At 43.6% G+C, this 21782-nt stretch overlaps 51 non-coding genes and 46 pseudogenes across 51 annotated transcripts; all 97 read right to left on the reverse strand.

Moving 5' to 3' along the window:
• Window positions 1-1990: 1990 nt before the first annotated feature.
• On the reverse strand, window positions 1991-2110 carry LOC117306192 (annotated as a pseudogene).
• Window positions 2111-2191: 81 nt separating this feature from the next.
• Window positions 2192-2310, reverse strand: LOC117306054. Its single transcript, XR_004520804.1, has one exon. It is a non-coding gene; the product is annotated as a 5S ribosomal RNA (ribosomal RNA).
• Window positions 2311-2388: 78 nt separating this feature from the next.
• Window positions 2389-2507, reverse strand: LOC117306109. The gene has a single exon (XR_004520858.1). It is a non-coding gene; the product is annotated as a 5S ribosomal RNA (ribosomal RNA).
• Window positions 2508-2586: 79 nt separating this feature from the next.
• Window positions 2587-2705, reverse strand: LOC117306111. Its single transcript, XR_004520860.1, has one exon. It is a non-coding gene; the product is annotated as a 5S ribosomal RNA (ribosomal RNA).
• A 77-nt stretch (window positions 2706-2782) lies between these two features.
• On the reverse strand, window positions 2783-2900 carry LOC117306173 (annotated as a pseudogene).
• Window positions 2901-2978: 78 nt separating this feature from the next.
• On the reverse strand, window positions 2979-3093 carry LOC117306208 (annotated as a pseudogene).
• An 80-nt stretch (window positions 3094-3173) lies between these two features.
• Window positions 3174-3292, reverse strand: LOC117306177 (annotated as a pseudogene).
• An 80-nt stretch (window positions 3293-3372) lies between these two features.
• Window positions 3373-3491, reverse strand: LOC117306278. The gene has a single exon (XR_004520902.1). It is a non-coding gene; the product is annotated as a 5S ribosomal RNA (ribosomal RNA).
• A 79-nt stretch (window positions 3492-3570) lies between these two features.
• On the reverse strand, window positions 3571-3689 carry LOC117306043. Its single transcript, XR_004520794.1, has one exon. It is a non-coding gene; the product is annotated as a 5S ribosomal RNA (ribosomal RNA).
• Window positions 3690-3769: 80 nt separating this feature from the next.
• LOC117306094 lies at window positions 3770-3887 on the reverse strand. Its single transcript, XR_004520844.1, has one exon. It is a non-coding gene; the product is annotated as a 5S ribosomal RNA (ribosomal RNA).
• An 80-nt stretch (window positions 3888-3967) lies between these two features.
• On the reverse strand, window positions 3968-4086 carry LOC117306136. The gene has a single exon (XR_004520884.1). It is a non-coding gene; the product is annotated as a 5S ribosomal RNA (ribosomal RNA).
• Window positions 4087-4166: 80 nt separating this feature from the next.
• On the reverse strand, window positions 4167-4284 carry LOC117306037. Its single transcript, XR_004520788.1, has one exon. It is a non-coding gene; the product is annotated as a 5S ribosomal RNA (ribosomal RNA).
• An 80-nt stretch (window positions 4285-4364) lies between these two features.
• On the reverse strand, window positions 4365-4483 carry LOC117306079. The gene has a single exon (XR_004520829.1). It is a non-coding gene; the product is annotated as a 5S ribosomal RNA (ribosomal RNA).
• Window positions 4484-4563: 80 nt separating this feature from the next.
• On the reverse strand, window positions 4564-4674 carry LOC117306254 (annotated as a pseudogene).
• Window positions 4675-4752: 78 nt separating this feature from the next.
• Window positions 4753-4871, reverse strand: LOC117306294. The gene has a single exon (XR_004520918.1). It is a non-coding gene; the product is annotated as a 5S ribosomal RNA (ribosomal RNA).
• Window positions 4872-4951: 80 nt separating this feature from the next.
• Window positions 4952-5070, reverse strand: LOC117306300. The gene has a single exon (XR_004520923.1). It is a non-coding gene; the product is annotated as a 5S ribosomal RNA (ribosomal RNA).
• Window positions 5071-5150: 80 nt separating this feature from the next.
• On the reverse strand, window positions 5151-5269 carry LOC117306215 (annotated as a pseudogene).
• Window positions 5270-5345: 76 nt separating this feature from the next.
• On the reverse strand, window positions 5346-5464 carry LOC117306214 (annotated as a pseudogene).
• Window positions 5465-5542: 78 nt separating this feature from the next.
• LOC117306167 lies at window positions 5543-5661 on the reverse strand (annotated as a pseudogene).
• Window positions 5662-5740: 79 nt separating this feature from the next.
• On the reverse strand, window positions 5741-5859 carry LOC117306206 (annotated as a pseudogene).
• A 78-nt stretch (window positions 5860-5937) lies between these two features.
• On the reverse strand, window positions 5938-6056 carry LOC117306164 (annotated as a pseudogene).
• Window positions 6057-6136: 80 nt separating this feature from the next.
• LOC117306147 lies at window positions 6137-6255 on the reverse strand (annotated as a pseudogene).
• A 79-nt stretch (window positions 6256-6334) lies between these two features.
• Window positions 6335-6453, reverse strand: LOC117306175 (annotated as a pseudogene).
• An 80-nt stretch (window positions 6454-6533) lies between these two features.
• LOC117306273 lies at window positions 6534-6651 on the reverse strand (annotated as a pseudogene).
• Window positions 6652-6729: 78 nt separating this feature from the next.
• LOC117306145 lies at window positions 6730-6848 on the reverse strand (annotated as a pseudogene).
• A 78-nt stretch (window positions 6849-6926) lies between these two features.
• On the reverse strand, window positions 6927-7045 carry LOC117306201 (annotated as a pseudogene).
• A 205-nt stretch (window positions 7046-7250) lies between these two features.
• On the reverse strand, window positions 7251-7369 carry LOC117306086. Its single transcript, XR_004520836.1, has one exon. It is a non-coding gene; the product is annotated as a 5S ribosomal RNA (ribosomal RNA).
• Window positions 7370-7578: 209 nt separating this feature from the next.
• On the reverse strand, window positions 7579-7697 carry LOC117306288. Its single transcript, XR_004520912.1, has one exon. It is a non-coding gene; the product is annotated as a 5S ribosomal RNA (ribosomal RNA).
• Window positions 7698-7775: 78 nt separating this feature from the next.
• LOC117306158 lies at window positions 7776-7894 on the reverse strand. The gene has a single exon (XR_004520888.1). It is a non-coding gene; the product is annotated as a 5S ribosomal RNA (ribosomal RNA).
• Window positions 7895-7974: 80 nt separating this feature from the next.
• On the reverse strand, window positions 7975-8085 carry LOC117306256 (annotated as a pseudogene).
• A 78-nt stretch (window positions 8086-8163) lies between these two features.
• Window positions 8164-8282, reverse strand: LOC117306269 (annotated as a pseudogene).
• Window positions 8283-8360: 78 nt separating this feature from the next.
• Window positions 8361-8479, reverse strand: LOC117306153 (annotated as a pseudogene).
• An 80-nt stretch (window positions 8480-8559) lies between these two features.
• LOC117306211 lies at window positions 8560-8678 on the reverse strand (annotated as a pseudogene).
• A 79-nt stretch (window positions 8679-8757) lies between these two features.
• LOC117306126 lies at window positions 8758-8876 on the reverse strand. The gene has a single exon (XR_004520875.1). It is a non-coding gene; the product is annotated as a 5S ribosomal RNA (ribosomal RNA).
• Window positions 8877-8956: 80 nt separating this feature from the next.
• On the reverse strand, window positions 8957-9075 carry LOC117306213 (annotated as a pseudogene).
• Window positions 9076-9153: 78 nt separating this feature from the next.
• LOC117306059 lies at window positions 9154-9272 on the reverse strand. Its single transcript, XR_004520809.1, has one exon. It is a non-coding gene; the product is annotated as a 5S ribosomal RNA (ribosomal RNA).
• An 80-nt stretch (window positions 9273-9352) lies between these two features.
• On the reverse strand, window positions 9353-9471 carry LOC117306289. Its single transcript, XR_004520913.1, has one exon. It is a non-coding gene; the product is annotated as a 5S ribosomal RNA (ribosomal RNA).
• A 78-nt stretch (window positions 9472-9549) lies between these two features.
• Window positions 9550-9668, reverse strand: LOC117306293. The gene has a single exon (XR_004520917.1). It is a non-coding gene; the product is annotated as a 5S ribosomal RNA (ribosomal RNA).
• Window positions 9669-9748: 80 nt separating this feature from the next.
• Window positions 9749-9859, reverse strand: LOC117306258 (annotated as a pseudogene).
• Window positions 9860-9936: 77 nt separating this feature from the next.
• On the reverse strand, window positions 9937-10055 carry LOC117306070. The gene has a single exon (XR_004520820.1). It is a non-coding gene; the product is annotated as a 5S ribosomal RNA (ribosomal RNA).
• Window positions 10056-10135: 80 nt separating this feature from the next.
• LOC117306217 lies at window positions 10136-10254 on the reverse strand (annotated as a pseudogene).
• Window positions 10255-10331: 77 nt separating this feature from the next.
• Window positions 10332-10450, reverse strand: LOC117306291. Its single transcript, XR_004520915.1, has one exon. It is a non-coding gene; the product is annotated as a 5S ribosomal RNA (ribosomal RNA).
• Window positions 10451-10530: 80 nt separating this feature from the next.
• Window positions 10531-10649, reverse strand: LOC117306148 (annotated as a pseudogene).
• A 78-nt stretch (window positions 10650-10727) lies between these two features.
• LOC117306169 lies at window positions 10728-10846 on the reverse strand. The gene has a single exon (XR_004520889.1). It is a non-coding gene; the product is annotated as a 5S ribosomal RNA (ribosomal RNA).
• A 79-nt stretch (window positions 10847-10925) lies between these two features.
• Window positions 10926-11044, reverse strand: LOC117306028. Its single transcript, XR_004520780.1, has one exon. It is a non-coding gene; the product is annotated as a 5S ribosomal RNA (ribosomal RNA).
• A 78-nt stretch (window positions 11045-11122) lies between these two features.
• LOC117306222 lies at window positions 11123-11241 on the reverse strand (annotated as a pseudogene).
• An 80-nt stretch (window positions 11242-11321) lies between these two features.
• LOC117306194 lies at window positions 11322-11440 on the reverse strand (annotated as a pseudogene).
• Window positions 11441-11517: 77 nt separating this feature from the next.
• LOC117306071 lies at window positions 11518-11636 on the reverse strand. Its single transcript, XR_004520821.1, has one exon. It is a non-coding gene; the product is annotated as a 5S ribosomal RNA (ribosomal RNA).
• Window positions 11637-11716: 80 nt separating this feature from the next.
• Window positions 11717-11835, reverse strand: LOC117306242 (annotated as a pseudogene).
• Window positions 11836-11998: 163 nt separating this feature from the next.
• On the reverse strand, window positions 11999-12118 carry LOC117306172 (annotated as a pseudogene).
• A 78-nt stretch (window positions 12119-12196) lies between these two features.
• Window positions 12197-12315, reverse strand: LOC117306223 (annotated as a pseudogene).
• Window positions 12316-12395: 80 nt separating this feature from the next.
• On the reverse strand, window positions 12396-12514 carry LOC117306220 (annotated as a pseudogene).
• Window positions 12515-12594: 80 nt separating this feature from the next.
• On the reverse strand, window positions 12595-12713 carry LOC117306104. The gene has a single exon (XR_004520853.1). It is a non-coding gene; the product is annotated as a 5S ribosomal RNA (ribosomal RNA).
• Window positions 12714-12876: 163 nt separating this feature from the next.
• On the reverse strand, window positions 12877-12995 carry LOC117306292. Its single transcript, XR_004520916.1, has one exon. It is a non-coding gene; the product is annotated as a 5S ribosomal RNA (ribosomal RNA).
• An 80-nt stretch (window positions 12996-13075) lies between these two features.
• On the reverse strand, window positions 13076-13194 carry LOC117306052. The gene has a single exon (XR_004520802.1). It is a non-coding gene; the product is annotated as a 5S ribosomal RNA (ribosomal RNA).
• Window positions 13195-13272: 78 nt separating this feature from the next.
• LOC117306224 lies at window positions 13273-13391 on the reverse strand (annotated as a pseudogene).
• An 80-nt stretch (window positions 13392-13471) lies between these two features.
• Window positions 13472-13590, reverse strand: LOC117306301. The gene has a single exon (XR_004520924.1). It is a non-coding gene; the product is annotated as a 5S ribosomal RNA (ribosomal RNA).
• A 78-nt stretch (window positions 13591-13668) lies between these two features.
• On the reverse strand, window positions 13669-13787 carry LOC117306279. The gene has a single exon (XR_004520903.1). It is a non-coding gene; the product is annotated as a 5S ribosomal RNA (ribosomal RNA).
• Window positions 13788-13867: 80 nt separating this feature from the next.
• On the reverse strand, window positions 13868-13986 carry LOC117306099. Its single transcript, XR_004520849.1, has one exon. It is a non-coding gene; the product is annotated as a 5S ribosomal RNA (ribosomal RNA).
• Window positions 13987-14064: 78 nt separating this feature from the next.
• LOC117306124 lies at window positions 14065-14183 on the reverse strand. The gene has a single exon (XR_004520873.1). It is a non-coding gene; the product is annotated as a 5S ribosomal RNA (ribosomal RNA).
• Window positions 14184-14263: 80 nt separating this feature from the next.
• On the reverse strand, window positions 14264-14382 carry LOC117306029. The gene has a single exon (XR_004520781.1). It is a non-coding gene; the product is annotated as a 5S ribosomal RNA (ribosomal RNA).
• Window positions 14383-14432: 50 nt separating this feature from the next.
• On the reverse strand, window positions 14433-14551 carry LOC117306225 (annotated as a pseudogene).
• Window positions 14552-14631: 80 nt separating this feature from the next.
• On the reverse strand, window positions 14632-14750 carry LOC117306195 (annotated as a pseudogene).
• A 77-nt stretch (window positions 14751-14827) lies between these two features.
• On the reverse strand, window positions 14828-14946 carry LOC117306280. Its single transcript, XR_004520904.1, has one exon. It is a non-coding gene; the product is annotated as a 5S ribosomal RNA (ribosomal RNA).
• Window positions 14947-15026: 80 nt separating this feature from the next.
• Window positions 15027-15146, reverse strand: LOC117306191 (annotated as a pseudogene).
• Window positions 15147-15224: 78 nt separating this feature from the next.
• Window positions 15225-15343, reverse strand: LOC117306181. Its single transcript, XR_004520890.1, has one exon. It is a non-coding gene; the product is annotated as a 5S ribosomal RNA (ribosomal RNA).
• A 79-nt stretch (window positions 15344-15422) lies between these two features.
• Window positions 15423-15541, reverse strand: LOC117306032. Its single transcript, XR_004520783.1, has one exon. It is a non-coding gene; the product is annotated as a 5S ribosomal RNA (ribosomal RNA).
• A 78-nt stretch (window positions 15542-15619) lies between these two features.
• LOC117306226 lies at window positions 15620-15738 on the reverse strand (annotated as a pseudogene).
• Window positions 15739-15818: 80 nt separating this feature from the next.
• Window positions 15819-15937, reverse strand: LOC117306196 (annotated as a pseudogene).
• A 77-nt stretch (window positions 15938-16014) lies between these two features.
• Window positions 16015-16133, reverse strand: LOC117306295. The gene has a single exon (XR_004520919.1). It is a non-coding gene; the product is annotated as a 5S ribosomal RNA (ribosomal RNA).
• An 80-nt stretch (window positions 16134-16213) lies between these two features.
• Window positions 16214-16332, reverse strand: LOC117306100. The gene has a single exon (XR_004520850.1). It is a non-coding gene; the product is annotated as a 5S ribosomal RNA (ribosomal RNA).
• Window positions 16333-16410: 78 nt separating this feature from the next.
• LOC117306193 lies at window positions 16411-16529 on the reverse strand. Its single transcript, XR_004520891.1, has one exon. It is a non-coding gene; the product is annotated as a 5S ribosomal RNA (ribosomal RNA).
• Window positions 16530-16608: 79 nt separating this feature from the next.
• On the reverse strand, window positions 16609-16727 carry LOC117306033. Its single transcript, XR_004520784.1, has one exon. It is a non-coding gene; the product is annotated as a 5S ribosomal RNA (ribosomal RNA).
• Window positions 16728-16805: 78 nt separating this feature from the next.
• LOC117306228 lies at window positions 16806-16924 on the reverse strand (annotated as a pseudogene).
• Window positions 16925-17004: 80 nt separating this feature from the next.
• Window positions 17005-17123, reverse strand: LOC117306197 (annotated as a pseudogene).
• Window positions 17124-17200: 77 nt separating this feature from the next.
• Window positions 17201-17319, reverse strand: LOC117306072. The gene has a single exon (XR_004520822.1). It is a non-coding gene; the product is annotated as a 5S ribosomal RNA (ribosomal RNA).
• Window positions 17320-17399: 80 nt separating this feature from the next.
• LOC117306243 lies at window positions 17400-17518 on the reverse strand (annotated as a pseudogene).
• A 163-nt stretch (window positions 17519-17681) lies between these two features.
• On the reverse strand, window positions 17682-17801 carry LOC117306157 (annotated as a pseudogene).
• A 78-nt stretch (window positions 17802-17879) lies between these two features.
• LOC117306230 lies at window positions 17880-17998 on the reverse strand (annotated as a pseudogene).
• An 80-nt stretch (window positions 17999-18078) lies between these two features.
• Window positions 18079-18197, reverse strand: LOC117306221 (annotated as a pseudogene).
• Window positions 18198-18277: 80 nt separating this feature from the next.
• LOC117306105 lies at window positions 18278-18396 on the reverse strand. The gene has a single exon (XR_004520854.1). It is a non-coding gene; the product is annotated as a 5S ribosomal RNA (ribosomal RNA).
• A 163-nt stretch (window positions 18397-18559) lies between these two features.
• LOC117306057 lies at window positions 18560-18678 on the reverse strand. The gene has a single exon (XR_004520807.1). It is a non-coding gene; the product is annotated as a 5S ribosomal RNA (ribosomal RNA).
• A 79-nt stretch (window positions 18679-18757) lies between these two features.
• On the reverse strand, window positions 18758-18876 carry LOC117306137 (annotated as a pseudogene).
• A 77-nt stretch (window positions 18877-18953) lies between these two features.
• LOC117306045 lies at window positions 18954-19073 on the reverse strand. Its single transcript, XR_004520796.1, has one exon. It is a non-coding gene; the product is annotated as a 5S ribosomal RNA (ribosomal RNA).
• Window positions 19074-19153: 80 nt separating this feature from the next.
• Window positions 19154-19272, reverse strand: LOC117306025. Its single transcript, XR_004520777.1, has one exon. It is a non-coding gene; the product is annotated as a 5S ribosomal RNA (ribosomal RNA).
• Window positions 19273-19350: 78 nt separating this feature from the next.
• On the reverse strand, window positions 19351-19469 carry LOC117306281. Its single transcript, XR_004520905.1, has one exon. It is a non-coding gene; the product is annotated as a 5S ribosomal RNA (ribosomal RNA).
• Window positions 19470-19549: 80 nt separating this feature from the next.
• Window positions 19550-19668, reverse strand: LOC117306113. Its single transcript, XR_004520862.1, has one exon. It is a non-coding gene; the product is annotated as a 5S ribosomal RNA (ribosomal RNA).
• Window positions 19669-19748: 80 nt separating this feature from the next.
• Window positions 19749-19867, reverse strand: LOC117306198 (annotated as a pseudogene).
• Window positions 19868-19944: 77 nt separating this feature from the next.
• Window positions 19945-20063, reverse strand: LOC117306073. The gene has a single exon (XR_004520823.1). It is a non-coding gene; the product is annotated as a 5S ribosomal RNA (ribosomal RNA).
• Window positions 20064-20143: 80 nt separating this feature from the next.
• On the reverse strand, window positions 20144-20262 carry LOC117306244 (annotated as a pseudogene).
• Window positions 20263-20425: 163 nt separating this feature from the next.
• Window positions 20426-20544, reverse strand: LOC117306058. Its single transcript, XR_004520808.1, has one exon. It is a non-coding gene; the product is annotated as a 5S ribosomal RNA (ribosomal RNA).
• An 80-nt stretch (window positions 20545-20624) lies between these two features.
• LOC117306053 lies at window positions 20625-20743 on the reverse strand. The gene has a single exon (XR_004520803.1). It is a non-coding gene; the product is annotated as a 5S ribosomal RNA (ribosomal RNA).
• Window positions 20744-20821: 78 nt separating this feature from the next.
• Window positions 20822-20940, reverse strand: LOC117306231 (annotated as a pseudogene).
• An 80-nt stretch (window positions 20941-21020) lies between these two features.
• LOC117306188 lies at window positions 21021-21139 on the reverse strand (annotated as a pseudogene).
• A 78-nt stretch (window positions 21140-21217) lies between these two features.
• On the reverse strand, window positions 21218-21336 carry LOC117306035. Its single transcript, XR_004520786.1, has one exon. It is a non-coding gene; the product is annotated as a 5S ribosomal RNA (ribosomal RNA).
• Window positions 21337-21416: 80 nt separating this feature from the next.
• On the reverse strand, window positions 21417-21535 carry LOC117306026. Its single transcript, XR_004520778.1, has one exon. It is a non-coding gene; the product is annotated as a 5S ribosomal RNA (ribosomal RNA).
• A 78-nt stretch (window positions 21536-21613) lies between these two features.
• LOC117306085 lies at window positions 21614-21732 on the reverse strand. Its single transcript, XR_004520835.1, has one exon. It is a non-coding gene; the product is annotated as a 5S ribosomal RNA (ribosomal RNA).
• Between the last annotated feature and the right edge of the window lie 50 nt (window positions 21733-21782).

The raw sequence follows: 21782 nt of genomic DNA on the forward strand, positions 1-21782 counted from the left end.
ATAGTTCGAAAAGCCCCAATTTAATTTTATTTAGTGGTTATGAAAATGAACATGGTTTCAAGATTCACTTATTTTAAATGTTCACAGAACGTACCTTTTCAGACTTTTAACGTGAATGTAGACTCGACCAGGAAAATGCGTAAGCTTGAGGCCTGCGTTGTAATTGTATGTACAAAAAACGACCATCCCATATGCCACACAGTACACACACAACTACAACTACAACGCGCACTGATATGTGCACGAGTCCAACTAGCTGCTGCACACAGCGTGTGAGTTTTGGCGCGCTTTAGCTGGCTTGTTGCCAATAATTGTAGCAATTTTGTTTAAGCCCCGGCGGGCGTACGCATTGAGTTGTATTGCAAAAATTAATGGAGCCACAACGTGGCCCAACAAGCCAATACCAACAATGTGTTTCTATGGGTCGCCATTGCTCCGAAAGTGTGTTTCATCACGGGTCAACACTGTGCCAACTGTTCCTCAACCGTCATCCGATAGTGCACCACTACAGGGCCAACGAATAACTATCACAGGCCCAATTAACTTGGTGGTACCAATTTAATGTGTTTGGTCAACATGGGCCAACATTTAGCCAATAATAATTTATTGTAACGGGCCAACATTGTTCCAATTTATAACCACATCCGATCGTGCACCACTATATAGGGCCACGAACAGCTATCACAGGCCCAACGTGGTACCAATATTGAATGTGTGTGCTCAACATACGCCAACATTGAGCCAAAAATAATTTCATGTAGGCCTAATGGGCCAACATTGTGCCAATTTTCCCCATAACCTCATCCGATAGTGCGCCACTATAGGGCCAACGAATAGCTATCACAGGCCCAACGTGGCACCAATACTGGAATGTGTGTGTGATCAACATGGGCCAACATTGAGCCAATAATAATTTCATGTGTAACGGGCCAATTTCCCCATAACCTCATCCGATAGTGCGCCACTAGGGCCAACGAATAGCTATCACAGGCCCAACGTGGTGGCACCAATACTGGAATGTGTGTGTGATCAACATGGGCCAACATTGAGCCAATAATAATTTCAAGTTAAACGGGCCAACATTGTGCCAATTTTCCCCATAACCTCATCCGATAGTGCGCCACTATAGGGCCAACGAATAGCTATCACAGGCCCAACGTGGCACCAATACTCTGGAATGTGTGTGATCAACATGGGCCAACATTGAGCCAATAATAATTTCATGTAACGGGCCAACATTGTGCCAATTTTCCCCATAACCTCATCCGATATTGCGCCACTGTAGGGCCAACGAATAACTATCACAGGCCTAACGTGGTACCGATGTGGTGTACGTTGATGATGACGGCCCAATATTGGGCCGATTATAAAACAACGCCGACATAGGGCCAACCTTATTGGGACGCTGCGGGCCACCGTAAGCTAATCGACCCAACCATTTGCCAATATATCATATGCTGAGCCAACATTGGCCCAACATGTGCTTGCTATCTGGGAAGTAATTGGAGAAAGTGTGGGGCAGAAGATTTTTTGTGTATTTGAACATGAAAATGGCTGTTTGAAGTTTGTTGATATCCGTGAGTGTGAGTGTGTTCAAGTTAGCAAACAAGGGCGCGGTATGGTCACGACGATGAGACATAGAAGCGATACGGATAGCCCTTTTTTGGATTAAGAACAGAGAATGAAGTTTGCTAGTGCTTGAATGAGCCCAAACAATATTACAATAGTTAAGATAGGGAAGAATAAGAGTGTTGTAGAGAGAAAGTAATGTGTGTGTGGGAAGAAAGGAACGAAGCTTAGACAAAACGCCTGTGTTGCGAGAAACAATTTTCGACACAGAGGATATGTGATCTTTCCAGGTCAGCTTATCATCAATTAAAACTCCTAAAAACTTTGTCGAGTGAACCTGTTCGATTGGAGTATCATTAATACTGATGGTGAAGTTGTCGTTAGCGTTGCGAGTCCTGCTGAAAAACATGTATTTAGTCTTGCTCGAATGGCACCCAGTATTCACAGGAGGTCGCCCATCCAAGTACTGACTGGGCCTGACGCTGCTTAACTTCGGTGATCAGACGAGAACCGGTGTTTTCAGCGTAGTATGGCTGTAGACACTAACTACACTTTATGCAGTGGCTTAAGTGTCAAGTCTAGCTTTACAAAAGTTGTTTCTCTGAAGCAAAAAAAATAGGAAAGTCTACGGCACCCAGTATTCCCAGTAGGTCTCCCATCCAAGTACTGACTGGGCCTGACGCTGCTTAACTTCGGTGATCAGACGAGAACCGGTGTTTTCAGCGTAGTATGGCTGTAGACACTAACTACACTTAATGCAGTGGTTTAAGGTCAATTCTAAAATTACAAAAGTGGTATCTCTGAAGAAAAAAACAAAAAAGTCTACGGTACCCAATATTCCAAGGAGGTCTCCCATCCAAGTACTGACTGGGCCTGACTCTGCTTAACTTCGGTGATCAGACGAGAACCGGTGTTTTCAGCGTAGTATGGCTGTAGACACTAACTAAACTTAAAGCAGTGGTTTAACTGCCAAGTCTAAAAGTACAAAAGTGGTATCTTTGAGGAAAAAAAAAGGAAAGTCTACAGCACCCAGTATTCCCAGGAGGTCTCCCATCCAAGTACTGACTGGGCCTGATGCTGATTTACTTCGGTGATCAGACCAGAACCGGTGTTTTCAGCGTAGTATGGCTGTAGACACTAACTACACTTAATGCAGTGGTTTAAGGTCAATTCTAAAATTACAAAAGTGGTATCTCTGAAGAAAAAAAAGCAAAGTCTACGGCACCCAGTATTCCAAGGAGGTCTCCCATCCAAGTACTGACTGGGCCTGATGCTGCTTAACTTCGGTGATCAGACGAGAACCGGTGTTTTAGCGTAGTATGGCTGTAGACACTAACTAAACTTAATGCAGTGGTTTAAGTGTCAATTCTAAAATTACAAAAGTGGTATCTCTGAAGAAAAAAAAGAAAAGTCTACGGCACCCAGTATTCCAAGGAGGTCTCCCATCCAAGTACTGACTGGGCCTGCGCTTAACTTCGGTGATCAGACGAGAACCGGTGTTTTCAGCGTAGTATGGCTGTAGACACTAACTACACTTTATGCAGTTGCTTAAGTGTCAAGTATAGATTTACAAAAGTTGTTTCTCTAAAGAAAACAAATAGGAAAGTCTACGGCACCCAGTATTTCCAGGAGGTCTCCCATCCAAGTACTGACTGGGCCTGACACTGATTAACTTCCGTGATCAGACGAGAACCGGTGTTTTCAGCGTAGTCTGGCTGTAGACACTAACTAAACTTTATGCAGTGGCTTAAGTGTCAAGTCTAGGTTTACAAAAGTTGTTTCTCTGAAGAAAAAAAATAGGAAAGTCTACGGCACCCAGTATTCCCAGGAGGTCTCCCATCGAAGTACTGACTGGGCCTGACGCTGCTTAACTTCGGTGATCAGACGAGAACCGGTGTCTTCAGCGTAGTATGGCTGTAGACACTAACTACATTTTATGCAGTGGCTTAAGTGTCAAGTCTAGGTTTACAAAAGTTGTTTCTCTGAAGAAAAAAAAAGAAAAGTCTACGGCACCCAGTATTCCAAGGAGGTCTCCCATCCAAGTACTGACTGGGCCTGACGCTGCTTAACTTCGGTGATCAGACGAGAACCGGTGTTTTCAGAGTAGTATGGCTGTAGACACTAACCACACTTTATGCAGTGGCTTAAGTGTCAAGTCTAGGTTTACAAAAGTTGTTTCTCTGAAGAAAAAAAATATGAAAGTCTACGGCACCCAGTATTCCCAGGAGGTCTCCCATCCAAGTACTGACTGGGCCTGCACTGCTTAACTTCGGTGATCAGACGAGAACCAGTGTTTTCAGCGTAGTATGGCTGTAGACATTAACTGCACTTTATGCAGTGGCTTAAGTGTCAAGTCTAGATTTACAAAAGTTGTTTCTCTGAAGAAAAAAAATAGGAATGTCTACGGCACCCAGTATTTCCAGGAGGTCTCCCATCCAAGTAGTGACTGGGCCTGATGCTGCTTAACTTCGGTGATCAGACGAGAACCGGTGTTTTCAGCGTAGTATGGCTGTAGACATTAACTACACTTTATGCAGTGGCTTAAGTGTCAAGTCTAGATTTACAAAAGTTGTTTCTCTGAAGAAAAAAAATATGAAAGTCTACGGCACCCAGTATTCCCAGGAGGTCTCCCATCCAAGTACTGACTGGGCCTGCACTGCTTAACTTCGGTGATCAGACGAGAACCGGTGTTTTCAGTGTAGTATGGCTGTAGACACTAACTACACTTTATGCAGTGGCTTAAGTGTCAAGTCTAGGTTTACAAAAGTTGTTTCTCTGAAGAAAAAAAATATGAAAGTCTACAGCACCCAGTATTTCCAGGAGGTCTCCCATCCAAGTAGTGACTGGGCCTGATGCTGCTTAACTTCGGTGATCAGACGAGAACCGGTGTTTTCAGCGTAGTATGGCTGTAGACATTAACTACACTTTATGCAGTGGCTTAAGTGTCAAGTCTAGATTTACAAAAGTTGTTTCTCTGAAGAAAAAAAATAGGAAAGTCTACGGCACCCAGTATTCCCAGGAGGTCTCCCATTAGACTGGGCCTGCGCTGCTTAACTTCGGTGATCAGACGAGAACCGGTGTTTTCAGCGACGTATGGCTGTAGACACTAACTAAACTTGATGCAATGGTTTAAGTGTCAAGTCTAAAATTACAAAAGTGGTATCTCTGAAGAAATAAAAGAAAAGTCTACGGCACACAGTATTCCCAGGAGGTCTCCCATCCAAGTACTGACTGGGCCTGACGCTGCTTAACTTCGGTGATCAGACGAGAACCGGTGTTTTCAGCGTAGTATGGCTGTAGACACTAACTACACTTTATGCAGTGGCTTAAGTGTCAAGTCTAGGTTTACAAAAGTTGTTTCTCTGAAGAAAAAAAATAGGAAAGTCTACGGCACCCAGTATTCCCAGGAGGTCTCCCATCCAAGTACTGACTGGGCCTGACGCTGCTTATCTTCAGTGATCAGACGAGAACCGGTGTTTTCAGCGTAGTATGGCTGTAGACACTAACTAAACTTAACGCAGTGATTTAAGTGTCAAGCCTTAAAGTACAAAAGTGCTATCTTTGAGGGGAAAAAAAAGGAAAGTCTACGGCACCCAGTATTCCCAGGAGGTCTCCCATCCAAGTAGTGACTGGGCCTGACGCTGCTTAAATTCTGTGATCAGACAAGAACCGGTGTTTTCAGCATAGTATGGCTGTAGGCACTAACTAAACTTAATGCAGTGGTTTAAGTGTCAAGTCTAAAATTACAAAAGTGGTATCTCTGAAGAAAAAAAAAATCTCTACGGCACCCAATATTCCAAGGAGGTCTCCCATCCAAGTACTGACTGGGCCTGACGCTGATTAACTTCAGTGATCAGACGAGAACCGGTGTTTTCAGCGTACTATGGCTGTAGGCACTAACTAAACTTAATGGAGTGGTTTAAGTGTCAAGTCTAAAATTACAAAAGTGGTATCTCTAAAGAAAAAAAAAAAATCTCTACGGCACCCAATATTCCAAGGAGGTCTCCCATCCAAGTACTGACTGGGCCTGACGTTGCTTAACTTCAGTGATCAGACGAGAACCGGTGTTTTCAGCGTAGTATGGCTGTAGACACTAACTACACTTTATGCAGTGGCTTAAGTGTCAAGTATAGGTTTACAAAAGTTGTTTCTCGAAGAAAAAAAATATGAAAGTCTACGGCACCCAGTATTCCCAGGAGGACTCCAATCCAAGTACTGACTGGGCCTGACGCTGATTAACTTCCGTGATCAGACGAGAACCGGTGTTTTCAGCGTAGTCTGGCTGTAGACACTAACTAAACTTAAAGCAGTGGTTTAAGTGTCAAGTCTAAAATTACAAAAGTGGTATCTCTGAAGAAAAAAAAGAAAAGTCTACGGCACCCAGTATTCCAAGGAGGTCTCCCATCCAAGTACTGACTGGGCCTGACAATGCTTAACTTCAGTGATCAGACGAGAACCGGTGTTTTGAGCGTAGTATGGCTGTAGACACTAACTACACTTTATGCAGTGGCTTAAGTGTCAAGTCTAGGTTTACAAAAGTTGTTTCTCTGAAGAAAAAAAATAGGAAAGTCTACGGCACCCAGTATTCCCAGGAGGTCTCCCATCCAAGTAGTGACTGGGCCTGACGCTGCTTAAATTCTGTGATCAGACGAGAACCGGTGTTTTCAGCGTAGTATGGCTGTAGACACTAACTAAACTTAATGCAGTGGTTTAAGTGTCAAATCTAAAATTACAAAAGTGGTATCTCTGAAGAAAAAAACAAAAAAGTCTACGGCACCCAATATTCCAAGGAGGTCTCCCATCCAAGTACTGACTGGGCCTGACGCTGCTTAAATTCTGTGATCAGACGAGAACCGGTGTTCTCAGCGTAGTATGGCTGTAGACACTTACTACACTTCATGCAGTGGCTTAAGTGTCAAGTCTAGGTTTACAAAAGTTGTTTCTCTGAAGAAAAAAAATATGAAAGTCTACGGCACCCAGTATTCCCCGGAGGACTCCAATCCAAGTACTGACTGGGCCTGACGCTGATTACTTCCGTGATCAGACGAGAACCGATGTTTTCAGCGTAGTCTGGCTGTAGACACTAACTAAACTTAAAGCAGTGGTTTAAGTGTCAAGTCTAAAATTACAAAAGTGGTATCTCTGAAGAAAAAAAAGAAAAGTCTACGACACCCAGTATTCCAAGGAGGTCTCCCATCCAAGTACTGACTGGGCCTGACACTGCTTAACTTCAGTGATCAGACGAGAACCGGTGTTTTGAGCGTAGTATGGCTGTAGACACTAACTAAACTGAATGCAGTGACTTAAGTGTCAAATCTAGGTTTACAAAAGTTGAGTCTTTCAGGGGAAAAAAGGAAAGTCTATGGCACCCAGTATTCCCAGGAGGTCTCCCATCCAAGTATTGACTGGGCCTGACGCTGCTTAAATTCTGTGATCAGACGAGAACCGGTGTTCTCAGCGTAGTATGGCTGTAGACACTTACTACACCTTATGCAGTGGCTTAAGTGTCAAGTCTAAAATTACAAAAGTGGTATCTCTGAAGAAAAAAAAGAAAAGTTTACGGCACCCAGTATTCCGGTGTTTTCAGCGTAGTATGGCTGTAGACACTAACTACCCTTTATGCAGTGGCTTAAGTGTCAAGTCTGAAATTACAAAAGTGGTATCTGAAGAAAAAAAAGAAAAGTCTACGGCACCCAGTATTCCAAGGAGGTCTCCCATCCAAGTACTGACTGGGCCTGACGCTGCTTAACTTTGGTGATCAGACGAGAACCGGTGTTTTCAGCGTAGTCTGGCTGTAGACACTAACTAAACTTAAAGCAGTGGTTTAAGTGTCAAGTCTAAAATTACAAAAGTGGTATCTCTGAAGAAAAAAAAGAAAAGTTTACGGCACCCAGTATTCCGGTGTTTTCAGCGTAGTATGGCTGTAGACACTAACTACCCTTTATGCAGTGGCTTAAGTGTCAAGTCTAAAATTACAAAAGTTGTTTCTCTGAAGAAAAAAAATAGGAAAGTCTACGGCACCCAGTATTCCCAGGAGGTCTCCCATCCAAGTACTGACTGGGCCTGACGCTGCTTAACTTCGGTGATCAGTCGAGAACCGGTGTTTTCAGCGTAGTATGGCTGTAGACACTAACTAAACTTAATGCAGTGGTTTAAGTGTCAAGTTCAAAATTACAAAAGTGGTACCTCTGAAGAAAACAAAGAAAAGTCTACGGCACCCAGTATTCCAAGGAGGTCTCCCATCCAAGTACTGACTGGGCCTGACGCTGCTTAACTTCGGTGATCAGACGAGAACCGGTGTTTTCAGCGTAGTATGGCTGTAGACATTAACTACACTTTATGCAGTGGCTTAAGTGTCAAGTCTAGATTTACAAAAGTTGTTTCTCTGAAGAAAAAAAACAGGAAAGTCTACGGCACCCAGTATTCCCAGGAGGTCTCCCATTAGACTGGGCCTGCGCTGCTTAACTTCGGTGATCAGACGAGAACCGGTGTTTTCAGCGACGTATGGCTGTAGACACTAACTAAACTTAATGCAGTGGTTTAAGTGTCAAGTCTAAAATTACAAAAGTGGTATCTCTGAAGAAAAAAAAAAAATCTCTGCGGCACCCAGTATTCCCAGGAGGACTCCAATCCAAGTACTGACTGGGCCTGACGCTGATTAACTTCCGTGATCAGACAAGAACCGGTGTTTTCAGCGTAGTCTGGCTGTAGACACTAACTAAACTTAAATCAGTGGTTTAAGTGTCAAGTCTAAAATTACAAAAGTGGTATCTCTGAAGAAAAAAAAGAAAAGTCTACGGCACCCAGTATTCCAAGGAGGTCTCCCATCCAAGTACTGACTAGGCCTGACACTGCTTAACTTCGGTGATCAGACGAGAAACGGTGTTTTGAGCGTAGTATGGCTGTAGACACTAACTACACTTTATGCAGTGGCTTAAGTTTCAAGTCTAGGTTTACAAAAGTTGTTTCTCTGAAGAAAAAAAATAGGAAAGTCTACGGCACCCAGTATTCCCAGGAGGTCTCCCATCCAAGTAGTGACTGGGCCTGACGCTGCTTAAATTCTGTGATCAGACGAGAACCGGTGTTTTCAGCGTACTATGGCTGTAGGCACTAACTAAACTTAATGCAGTGGTTTAAGTGTCAAGTCTAAAATTACAAAAGTGGTATCTCTGAAGAAAAAAAAAAAAATCTCTACGGCACCCAATATTCCAAGGAGGTCTCCCATCCAAGTACTGACTGGGCCTGACGCTGCTTAACTTCGGTGATCAGACGAGAACCGGTGTCTTCAGCGTAGTATGGCTGTAGACACTAACTACACTTTATGCAGTGGCTTAAGTGTCAAGTATAGGTTTACAAAAGTTGTTTCTCTGAAGAAAAAAAATATGAAAGTCTATGGCACCCAGTATTCCCAGAAGGTCTCCAATCCAAGTACTGACTGGGCCTGACGCTGATTAACTTCCGTGATCAGACGAGAACCGGTGTTTTCAGCGTAGTCTGGCTGTAGACACTAACTAAACTTAAAGCAGTGGTTTAAGTGTCAAGTCTAAAATTACAAAAGTGGTATCTCTGAAGAAAAAAAAGAAAAGTCTACGGCACCCAGTATTCCAAGGAGGTCTCCCATCCAAGTACTGACTGGGCCTGACACTGCTTAACTTCAGTGATCAGACGAGAACCGGTGTTTTCAGCGTAGTATGGCTGTAGACACTAACTACCCTTTATGCAGTGGCTTAAGTGTCAAGTCTAAAATTACAAAAGTTGTTTCTCTGAAGAAAAAAAATAGGAAAGTCTACGGCACCCAGTATTCCCAGGAGGTCTCCCATCCAAGTACTGACTGGGCCTGACGCTGCTTAACTTCGGTGATCAGTCGAGAACCGGTGTTTTCAGCGTAGTATGGCTGTAGACACTAACTAAACTTAATGCAGTGGTTTAAGTGTCAAGTCTAAAATTACAAAAGTGGTATCTCTGAAGAAAAAAAAGAAAAGTCTACGGCACCCAGTATTCCAAGGAGGTCTCCCATCCAAGTACTGACTGGGCCTGACACTGCTTAACTTCGGTGATCAGACGAGAACCGGTGTTTTCAGCGTAGTATGGCTGTAGACATTAACTACACTTTATGCAGTGGCTTAAGTGTCAAGTCTAGATTTACAAAAGTTGTTTCTCTGAAGAAAAAAAATAGGAAAGTCTACGGCACCCAGTATTCCCAGGAGGTCTCCCATTAGACTGGGCCTGCGCTGCTTAACTTCGGTGATCAGACGAGAACCGGTGTTTTCAGCGACGTATGGCTGTAGACACTAACTAAACTTGATGCAGTGGTTTAAGTGTCAAGTCTAAAATTACAAAAGTGGTATCTCTGAAGAAAAAAAAAAAAGTCTACGGCACCCAGTATTCCAAGGAGGTCTCCCATCCAAGTACTGACTGGGCCTGACGCTGCTTAACTTCGGTGATCAGACGAGAACGGGTGTTTTCAGCGTAGTATGGCTGTAGACACTAACTAAACTTTATGCAGTGGTTTAACTGTCAAGCCTTAAAGTACAAAAGTGCTATCTTTGAGGGGAAAAAAAAGGAAAGTCTACGGCACCCAGTATTCCCAGGAGGACTCCAATCCAAGTACTGACTGGGCCTGACGCTGATTAACTTCCGTGATCAGACGAGAACCGATGTTTTCAGCGTAGTCTGGCTGTAGACACTAACTAAACTTAAAGCAGTGGTTTAAGTGTCAAGTCTAAAATTACAAAAGTGGTATCTCTGAAGAAAAAAAGAAAAGTCTACGGCACCCAATATTCCAAGGAGGTCTCCCATCCAAGTACTGACTGGGCCTGACGCTGCTTAACTTCGGTGATCAGACGAGAACCGGTGTTTTCAGCGTAGTATGGCTGTAGACACTAACTACCCTTTATGCAGTGGCTTAAGTGTCAAGTCTAGGTTTACAAAATTTGTTTCTCTGAAGAAAAAAAATAGGAAAGTCTACGGCACCCAGTATTCCCAGGAGGTCTCCCATCCAAGTACTGACTGGGCCTGATGCTGCTTAACTTCGGTGATCAGTCGAGTACCGGTGTTTTCAGCGTAGTATGGTTGTAGACACTAACTAAACTTAATGCAGTGGTTTAAGTGTCAAGTCTAAAATTACAAAAGTGGTATCTCTGAAGAAAAAAAAGAAAAGTCTACGGCACCCAGTATTCCAAGGAGGTCTCCCATCCAAGTACTGACTGGGCCTGACGCTGCTTAACTTCGGTGATCAGACGAGAACCGGTGTTTTCAGCGTAGTATGGCTGTAGACATTAACTACACTTTATGCAGTGGCTTAAGTGTCAAGTCTAGATTTACAAAAGTTGTTTCTCTGAAGAAAAAAATCGGAAAGTCTACGGCACCCAGTATTCCCAGGAGGTCTCCCATCCAAGTACTGACTGGGCCTGACACTGCTTAACTTCAGTGATCAGACGAGAACTGGTGTTTTCAGCATAGTATGGCTGTAGACACTAACTAAACTTAATGCAGTGACTTAAGTGTCAAATCTAGGTTTACAAAAGTTGAGTCTTTCAGGGAAAAAAAGGAAAGTCTATGGCACCCAGTATTCCCAGGAGGGCTCCCATCCAAGTATTGACTGGGCCTGACACTGCTTAAATTCTGTGATCAGACGAGAACCGGTGTTCTCAGCGTAGTATGGCTGTAGACACTTACTACACTTTATGCAGTGGCTTAAGTGTCAAGTCTAGGTTTACAAAAGTTGTTTCTCTGAAGAAAAAAAATAGGAAAGTCTACAGCACCCAGTATTCCCAGGAGGACTCCAATCCAAGTACTGACTGGGCCTGACGCTGATTAACTTCCGTGATCAGACGAGAACCGATGTTTTCAGCGTAGTCTGGCTGTAGACACTAACTAAACTTAAAGCAGTGGTTTAAGTGTCAAGTCTAAAATTACAAAAGTGGTATCTCTGAAGAAAAAAAGAAAAGTCTACGGCACCCAGTATTCCAAGGAGGTCTCCCATCCAAGTACTGACTGGGCCTGACGCTGCTTAACTTCGGTGATCAGACGAGAACGGGTGTTTTCAGCGTAGTATGGCTGTAGACACTAACTACACTTTATGCAGTGGATTAAGTGTCAAGTCTAGGTTTACAAAAGTTGTTTGTCTGAAGAAAAAAAATAGGAAAGTCTACGGCACCCAGTATTCCCAGGAGGACTCCAATCCAAGTACTGACTGGGCCTGACGCTGATTAACTTCCGTGATCAGACGAGAACCTGTGTTTTCAGCGTAGTCTGGCTGTAGATATCAAGAAGTTATCAAGCCTGACGCTGCTTAACTTCAGTGATAAGACGAGAACCGGTGTTTTGAGCGTAGTATGGCTGTAGACACTAACTACACTTTATGCAGTGGCTTAAGTGTCAAGTCTAGGTTTACAAAAGTTGTTTCTCTGAAGAAAAAAAACAGGAAAGTCTACGGCACCCAGTATTCGCCGGGAGGTCTCCCATCCAAGTACTGACTGGGCCTGACACTGCTTAACTTCAGTGATCAGACGAGAACCGGTGTTTTCAGCATAGTATGGCTGTAGACACTAACTAAACTTAATGCAGTGACTTAAGTGTCAAATCTAGGTTTACAAAAGTTGAGTCTTTCAGGGGAAAAAAGGAAAGTCTATGGCACCCAGTATTCCCAGGAGGGCTCCCATCCAAGTATTGACTGGGCCTGACACTGCTTAAATTCTGTGATCAGACGAGAACCGGTGTTCTCAGCGTAGTATGGCTGTAGACACTTACTACACTTTATGCAGTGGCTTAAGTGTCAAGTCTAGGTTTACAAAAGTTGTTTCTCTGAAGAAAAAAAATAGGAAAGTGTACAGCACCCAGTATTCCCAGGAGGACTCCAATCCAAGTACTGACTGGGCCTGACGCTGATTAACTTCCGTGATCAGACGAGAACCGATGTTTTCAGCGTAGTCTGGCTGTAGACACTAACTAAACTTAAAGCAGTGGCTTAAGTGTCAAGTCTAGGTTTACAAAAGTTGTTTGTCTAAAGAAAAAAAAAAAAAAAGTCTACGGCACCCAGTATTCCCAGGAGGTCTCCCATCCAAGTACTGACTGGGCCTGACGCTGCTTAACTTCGGTGATCAGACGAGAACCTGTGTTTTCAGCGTAGTCTGGCTGTAGATATCAAGAAGTTATCAAGCCTGACGCTGCTTAACTTCAGTGATAAGACGAGAACCGGTGTTTTGAGCGTAGTATGGCTGTAGACACTAACTACACTTTATGCAGTGGCTTAAGTGTCAAGTCTAGGTTTACAAAAGTTGTTTCTTTGAAGAAAAAAAACAGGAAAGTCTACGGCACCCAGTATTCCCAGGAGGTCTCCCATGCAAGTACTGACTGGGCCTGACACTGCTTAACTTCGGTGATCAGACGAGAACCGGTGTTTTCAGCGTAGTATGGCTGTAGACACTAGCTACACTTTATGCAAGGGCTTAAGTGTCAAGTCTAGATTTACAAAAGTTGTTTCTCTGAAGAAAAAAAATAGGAAAGTCTACGGCACCCAGTATTCCCAGGAGGTCTCCCATCCAAGTACTGACTGGGCCTGACACTGCTTAACTTCAGTGATCAGACGAGAACCGGTGTTTTCAGCATAGTATGGCTGTAGACACTAACTAAACTTAATGCAGTGACTTAAGTGTCAAATCTAGGTTTACAAAAGTTGAGTCTTTCAGGGGAAAAAAGGAAAGTCTATGGCACCCAGTATTCCCAGGAGGGCTCCCATCCAAGTATTGACTGGGCCTGACACTGCTTAAATTCTGTGATCAGACGAGAACCGGTGTTCTCAGCGTAGTATGGCTGTAGACACTTACTACACTTTATGCAGTGGCTTAAGTGTCAAGTCTAGGTTTACAAAAGTTGTTTCTCTGAAGAAAAAAAAAAGGAAAGTCTACGGCACCCAGTATTCCCAGGAGGTCTCCCATCCAAGTACTGACTGGGCCTGACGCTGCTTATCTTCAGTGATCAGACGAGAACCGGTGTTTTCAGCGTAGTATGGCTGTAGACACTAACTAAACTTAATGCAGTGGTTTAAGTGTCAAGTCTAAAATTACAAAAGTGGTATCTCTGAAGAAGAAAAAAAAAAGTCTACGGCACCCAATATTCCAAGGAGGTCTCCCATCCAAGTACTGACTTGGCCTGACGCTGCTTAACTTCGGTGATCAGACGAGAACCGGTGTTTTCAGCGTAGTATGGCTGTAGACACTAACTACCCTTTATGCAGTGGCTTAAGTGTCAAGTCTAGGTTTACAAAATTTGTTTCTCTGAAGAAAAAAAATAGGAAAGTCTACGGCACCCAGTATTCCCAGGAGGTCTCCCATCCAAGTACTGACTGGGCCTGACGCTGCTTAACTTCGGTGATCAGTCGAGTACCGGTGTTTTCAGCGTAGTATGGTTGTAGACACTAACTAAACTTAATGCAGTGGTTTAAGTGTCAAGTCTAAAATTACAAAAGTGGTATCTCTGAAGAAAAAAAAGAAAAGTCTACGGCACCCAGTATTCCAAGGAGGTCTCCCATCCAAGTACTGACTGGGCCTGGACCTGCTTAACTTCGGTGATCAGACGAGAACCGGTGTTTTCAGCGTAGTATGGCTGTAGACACTAAGCTACACTTTATGCAGGGCTTAAGTGTCAAGTCTAGATTTACAAAAGTTGTTTCTCTGAAGAAAAAAAATAGGAAAGTCTACGGCACCCAGTATTCCCAGGAGGTCTCCCATCCAAGTACTGACTGGGCCTGACACTGCTTAACTTCAGTGATCAGACGAGAACTGGTGTTTTCAGCATAGTATGGCTGTAGACATTAACTACACTTTATGCAGTGGCTTAAGTGTCAAGTCTAGATTTACAAAAGTCTATGGCACCCAGTATTCCCAGGAGGGCTCCCATCCAAGTATTGACTGGGCCTGACACTGCTTAAATTCTGTGATCAGACGAGAACCGGTGTTCTCAGCGTAGTATGGCTGTAGACACTTACTACACTTTATGCAGTGGCTTAAGTGTCAAGTCTAGGTTTACAAAAGTTGTTTCTCTGAAGAAAAAAAATAGGAAAGTCTACAGCACCCAGTATTCCCAGGAGGACTCCAATCCAAGTACTGACTGGGCCTGACGCTGATTAACTTCCGTGATCAGACGAGAACCGATGTTTTCAGCGTAGTCTGGCTGTAGACACTAACTAAACTTAAAGCAGTGGTTTAAGTGTCAAGTCTAAAATTACAAAAGTGGTATCTCTGAAGAAAAAAAGAAAAGTCTACGGCACCCAATATTCCAAGGAGGTCTCCCATCCAAGTACTGACTTGGCCTGACGCTGCTTAACTTCGGTGATCAGACGAGAACCGGTGTTTTCAGCGTAGTATGGCTGTAGACACTAACTACCCTTTATGCAGTGGCTTAAGTGTCAAGTCTAGGTTTACAAAATTTGTTTCTCTGAAGAAAAAAAATAGGAAAGTCTACGGCACCCAGTATTCCCAGGAGGTCTCCCATCCAAGTACTGACTGGGCCTGACTGCTGCTTAACTTCGGTGATCAGTCGAGTACCGGTGTTTTCAGCGTAGTATGGTTGTAGACACTAACTAAACTTAATGCAGTGGTTTAAGTGTCAAGTCTAAAATTACAAAAGTGGTATCTCTGAAGAAAAAAAAGAAAAGTCTACGGCACCCAGTATTCCAAGGAGGTCTCCCATCCAAGTACTGACTGGGCCTGACGCTGCTTAACTTCGGTGATCAGACGAGAACCGGTGTTTTCAGCGTAGTATGGCTGTAGACATTAACTACACTTTATGCAGTGGCTTAAGTGTCAAGTCTAGATTTACAAAAGTTGTTTCTCTGAAGAAAAAAATCGGAAAGTCTACGGCACCCAGTATTCCCAGGAGGTCTCCCATCCAAGTACTGACTGGGCCTGACACTGCTTAACTTCAGTGATCAGACGAGAACTGGTGTTTTCAGCATAGTATGGCTGTAGACACTAACTAAACTTAATGCAGTGACTTAAGTGTCAAATCTAGGTTTACAAAAGTTGAGTCTTTCAGGGAAAAAAAGGAAAGTCTATGGCACCCAGTATTCCCAGGAGGGCTCCCATCCAAGTATTGACTGGGCCTGACACTGCTTAAATTCTGTGATCAGACGAGAACCGGTGTTCTCAGCGTAGTATGGCTGTAGACACTTACTACACTTTATGCAGTGGCTTAAGTGTCAAGTCTAGGTTTACAAAAGTTGTTTCTCTGAAGAAAAAAAATAGGAAAGTCTACAGCACCCAGTATTCCCAGGAGGACTCCAATCCAAGTACTGACTGGGCCTGACGCTGATTAACTTCCGTGATCAGACGAGAACCGATGTTTTCAGCGTAGTCTGGCTGTAGACACTAACTAAACTTAAAGCAGTGGTTTAAGTGTCAAGTCTAAAATTACAAAAGTGGTATCTCTGAAGAAAAAAAGAAAAGTCTACGGCACCCAGTATTCCAAGGAGGTCTCCCATCCAAGTACTGACTTGGCCTGACGCTGCTTAACTTCGGTGATCAGACGAGAACCGGTGTTTTCAGCGTAGTATGGCTGTAGACACTAACTACCCTTTATGCAGTGGCTTAAGTGTCAAGTCTAGGTTTACAAAATTTGTTTCTCTGAAGAAAAAAAATAGGAAAGTCTACGGCACCCAGTATTCCCAGGAGGTCTCCCATCCAAGTACTGACTGGGCCTGACGCTGCTTAACTTCGGTGATCAGTCGAGTACCGGTGTTTTCAGCGTAGTATGGTTGTAGACACTAACTAAACTTAATGCAGTGGTTTAAGTGTCAAGTCTAAAATTACAAAAGTGGTATCTCTGAAGAAAAAAAAGAAAAGTCTACGGCACCCAGTATTCCAAGGAGGTCTCCCATCCAAGTACTGACTGGGCCTGACGCTGCTTAACTTCGGTGATCAGACGAGAACCGGTGTTTTCAGCGTAGTATGGCTGTAGACATTAACTACACTTTATGCAGTGGCTTAAGTGTCAAGTCTAGATTTACAAAAGTTGTTTCTCTGAAGAAAAAAATCGGAAAGTCTACGGCACCCAGTATTCCCAGGAGGTCTCCCATCCAAGTACTGACTGGGCCTGACACTGCTTAACTTCAGTGATCAGACGAGAACTGGTGTTTTCAGCATAGTATGGCTGTAGACACTAACTAAACTTAATGCAGTGACTTAAGTGTCAAATCTAGGTTTACAAAAGTTGAGTCTTTCAGGGAAAAAAAGGAAAGTCTATGGCACCCAGTATTCCCAGGAGGGCTCCCATCCAAGTATTGACTGGGCCTGACACTGCTTAAATTCTGTGATCAGACGAGAACCGGTGTTCTCAGCGTAGTATGGCTGTAGACACTTACTACACTTTATGCAGTGGCTTAAGTGTCAAGTCTAGGTTTACAAAAGTTGTTTCTCTGAAGAAAAAAAATAGGAAAGTCTACAGCACCCAGTATTCCCAGGAGGACTCCAATCCAAGTACTGACTGGGCCTGACGCTGATTAACTTCCGTGATCAGACGAGAACCGATGTTTTCAGCGTAGTCTGGCTGTAGACACTAACTAAACTTAAAGCAGTGGTTTAAGTGTCAAGTCTAAAATTACAAAAGTGGTATCTCTGAAGAAAAAAAGAAAAGTCTACGGCACCCAGTATTCCAAGGAGGTCTCCCATCCAAGTACTGACTGGGCCTGACGCTGCTTAACTTCGGTGATCAGACGAGAACGGGTGTTTTCAGCGTAGTATGGCTGTAGACACTAACTACACTTTATGCAGTGGATTAAGTGTCAAGTCTAGGTTTACAAAAGTTGTTTGTCTGAAGAAAAAAAATAGGAAAGTCTACGGCACCCAGTATTCCCAGGAGGACTCCAATCCAAGTACTGACTGGGCCTGACGCTGATTAACTTCCGTGATCAGACGAGAACCTGTGTTTTCAGCGTAGTCTGGCTGTAGATATCAAGAAGTTATCAAGCCTGACGCTGCTTAACTTCAGTGATAAGACGAGAACCGGTGTTTTGAGCGTAGTATGGCTGTAGACACTAACTACACTTTATGCAGTGGCTTAAGTGTCAAGTCTAGGTTTACAAAAGTTGTTTCTCTGAAGAAAAAAAACAGGAAAGTCTACGGCACCCAGTATTCGCCGGGAGGTCTCCCATCCAAGTACTGACTGGGCCTGACACTGCTTAACTTCAGTGATCAGACGAGAACTGGTGTTTTCAGCATAGTATGGCTGTAGACACTAACTAAACTTAATGCAGTGACTTAAGTGTCAAATCTAGGTTTACAAAAGTTGAGTCTTTCAGGGGAAAAAAGGAAAGTCTATGGCACCCAGTATTCCCAGGAGGGCTCCCATCCAAGTATTGACTGGGCCTGACACTGCTTAAATTCTGTGATCAGACGAGAACCGGTGTTCTCAGCGTAGTATGGCTGTAGACACTTACTACACTTTATGCAGTGGCTTAAGTGTCAAGTCTAGGTTTACAAAAGTTGTTTCTCTGAAGAAAAAAAATAGGAAAGTGTACAGCACCCAGTATTCCCAGGAGGACTCCAATCCAAGTACTGACTGGGCCTGACGCTGATTAACTTCCGTGATCAGACGAGAACCGATGTTTTCAGCGTAGTCTGGCTGTAGACACTAACTAAACTTAAAGCAGTGGCTTAAGTGTCAAGTCTAGGTTTACAAAAGTTGTTTGTCTAAAGAAAAAAAAAAAAAAAGTCTACGGCACCCAGTATTCCCAGGAGGTCTCCCATCCAAGTACTGACTGGGCCTGACGCTGCTTAACTTCGGTGATCAGACGAGAACCTGTGTTTTCAGCGTAGTCTGGCTGTAGATATCAAGAAGTTATCAAGCCTGACGCTGCTTAACTTCAGTGATAAGACGAGAACCGGTGTTTTGAGCGTAGTATGGCTGTAGACACTAACTACACTTTATGCAGTGGCTTAAGTGTCAAGTCTAGGTTTACAAAAGTTGTTTCTCTGAAGAAAAAAAACAGGAAAGTCTACGGCACCCAGTATTCCCAGGAGGTCTCCCATGCAAGTACTGACTGGGCCCGACTCTGCTTAACTTCGGTGATCAGACGAGAACCGGTGTTTTCAGCGTAGTATGGCTGTAGACACTAGCTACACTTTATGCAGTGGCTTAAGTGTCAAGTCTAGATTTACAAAAATTGAGTCTTTGAAGAAAAAAATAGGAAAGTCTACGGCACCCAGTATTCCCAGGAGGACTCCAATCCAAGTACTGACTGGGCCTGACACTGCTTAACTTCAGTGATCAGACGAGAACCGGTGTTTTCAGCGTAGTATGGCTGTAGACACTAACTAAACTTAATGCAGTGATTTAAGTGTCAAGTCTAAAATTACAAAAGTGGTATCTTTGAAGAAAAAAAGGAAAGTCTACTGGCACCCAGTATTCCCAGGAGGTCTCCCATCCAAGTACTGACTGGGCCTGACGCTGCTTAACTTCGGTGATCAGACGAGAACCGGTGTTTTCAGCGTAGTATGGCTGTAGACACTAACTACACTTTATGCAGTGGCTTAAGTGTCAAGTCTAGGTTTACAAAAGTTGTTTGTCTGAAGAAAAAAAAAAAGAAAGTCTACGGCACCCAGTATTCCCAGGAGGTCTCCCATCCAAGTACTGACTGGGCCTGACGCTGCTTATCTTCAGTGATCAGACGAGAACCGGTGTTTTCAGCGTAGTATGGCTGTAGACACTAACTAAACTTTATGCAGTGGTTTAAGTGTCAAGTCTAAAATTACAAAAGTGGTATCTCTGAAGAAGAAAAAAAAAAGTCTACGGCACCCAATATTCCAAGGAGGTCTCCCATCCAAGTACTGACTTGGCCTGACGCTGCTTAACTTCGGTGATCAGACGAGAACCGGTGTTTTCAGCGTAGTATGGCTGTAGACACTAACTACACTTTATGCAGTGGCTTAAGTGAGAAGTCTAGGTTTACAAAATTTGTTTCTCTGAAGAAAAAAAATAGGAAAGTCTACGGCACCCAGTATTCCCAGGAGGTCTCCCATCCAAGTACTGACTGGGCCTGACGCTGCTTAACTTCGGTGATCAGTCGAGTACCGGTGTTCTCAGCATAGTATGGCTGTAGACACTTACTACACTTTATGCAGTGGCTTAAGTGTCAAGTCTAGGTTTACAAAAGTTGTTTCTCTGAAGAAAAAAAATAGGAAAGTCTACAGCACCCAGTATTCCCAGGAGGACTCCAATCCAAGTACTGACTGGGCCTGACGCTGATTAACTTCCGTGATCAGACGAGAACCGATGTTTTCAGCGTAGTCTGGCTGTAGACACTAACTAAACTTAAAGCAGTGGTTTAAGTGTCAAGTCTAAAATTACAAAAGTGGTATCTCTGAAGAAAAAAAGAAAAGTCTACGGCACCCAGTATTCCAAGGAGGTCTCCCATCCAAGTACTGACTGGGCCTGACGCTGCTTAACTTCGGTGATCAGACGAGAACGGGTGTTTTCAGCGTAGTATGGCTGTAGACACTAACTACACTTTATGCAGTGGCTTAAGTGTCAAGTCTAGGTTTACAAAAGTTGTTTGTCTGAAGAAAAAAAATAGGAAAGTCTACGGCACCCAGTATTCCCAGGAGGACTCCAATCCAAGTACTGACTGGGCCTGACGCTGATTAACTTCCGTGATCAGACGAGAACCTGTGTTTTCAGCGTAGTCTGGCTGTAGATATCAAGAAGTTATCAAGCCTGACGCTGCTTAACTTCAGTGATAAGACGAGAACCGGTGTTTTGAGCGTAGTATGGCTGTAGACACTAACTACACTTTATGCAGTGGCTTAAGTGTCAAGTCTAGGTTTACAAAAGTTGTTTCTCTGAAGAAAAAAAACAGGAAAGTCTACGGCACCCAGTATTCCCAGGAGGTCTCCCATGCAAGTACTGACTGGGCCCGACTCTGCTTAACTTCGGTGATCAGACGAGAACCGGTGTTTTCAGCGTAGTATGGCTGTAGACACTAGCTACACTTTATGCAAGGGCTTAAGTGTCAAGTCTAGATTTACAAAAGTTGTTTCTCTGAAGAAAAAAAATAGGAAAGTCTACGGCACCCAGTATTCCCAGGAGGTCTCCCATCCAAGTACTGACTGGGCCTGACACTGCTTAACTTCAGTGATCAGACGAGAACCGGTGTTTTCAGCATAGTATGGCTGTAGACACTAACTAAACTTAATGCAGTGACTTAAGTGTCAAATCTAGGTTTACAAAAGTTGAGTCTTTCAGGGGAAAAAAGGAAAGTCTATGGCACCCAGTATTCCCAGGAGGGCTCCCATCCAAGTATTGACTGGGCCTGACACTGCTTAAATTCTGTGATCAGACGAGAACCGGTGTTCTCAGCGTAGTATGGCTGTAGACACTTACTACACTTTATGCAGTGGCTTAAGTGTCAAGTCTAGGTTTACAAAAGTTGTTTCTCTGAAGAAAAAAAAAAGGAAAGTGTACAGCACCCAGTATTCCCAGGAGGACTCCAATCCAAGTACTGACTGGGCCTGACGCTGATTAACTTCGGTGATCAGACGAGAACGGGTGTTTTCAGCGTAGTATGGCTGTAGACACTAACTACACTTTATGCAGTGGCTTAAGTGTCAAGTCTAGGTTTACAAAAGTTGTTTGTCTGAAGAAAAAAAAAAAAAGTCTACGGCACCCAGTATTCCCAGGAGGTCTCCCATCCAAGTACTGACTGGGCCTGACGCTGCTTAACTTCGGTGATCAGACGAGAACGGGTGTTTTCAGCGTAGTATGGCTGTAGACACTAACTACACTTTATGCAGTGGCTTAAGTGTCAAGTCTAGGTTTACAAAAGTTGTTTGTCTGAAGAAAAAAAAAAAAAAAGTCTACGGCACCCAGTATTCCCAGGAGGTCTCCCATCCAAGTACTGACTGGGCCTGACGCTGCTTATCTTCAGTGATCAGACGAGAACCGGTGTTTTCAGCGTAGTATGGCTGTAGACACTAACTAAACTTAATGCAGTGGTTTAAGTGTCAAGTCTAAAATTACAAAAGTGGTATCTCTAAAGAAGAAAAAAAAAAGTCTACGGCACCCAATATTCCAAGGAGGTCTCCCATCCAAGTACTGACTTGGCCTGACGCTGCTTAACTTCGGTGATCAGACGAGAACGGGTGTTTTCAGCGTAGTATGGCTGTAGACATTAACTACACTTTATGCAGTGGCTTAAGTGTCAAGTCTAGATTTACAAA

The sequence above is a fragment of the Asterias rubens genome, unplaced genomic scaffold (genome assembly GCF_902459465.1).
Source record: "Asterias rubens unplaced genomic scaffold, eAstRub1.3, whole genome shotgun sequence".
NCBI lineage: Eukaryota > Metazoa > Echinodermata > Asteroidea > Forcipulatida > Asteriidae > Asterias > Asterias rubens.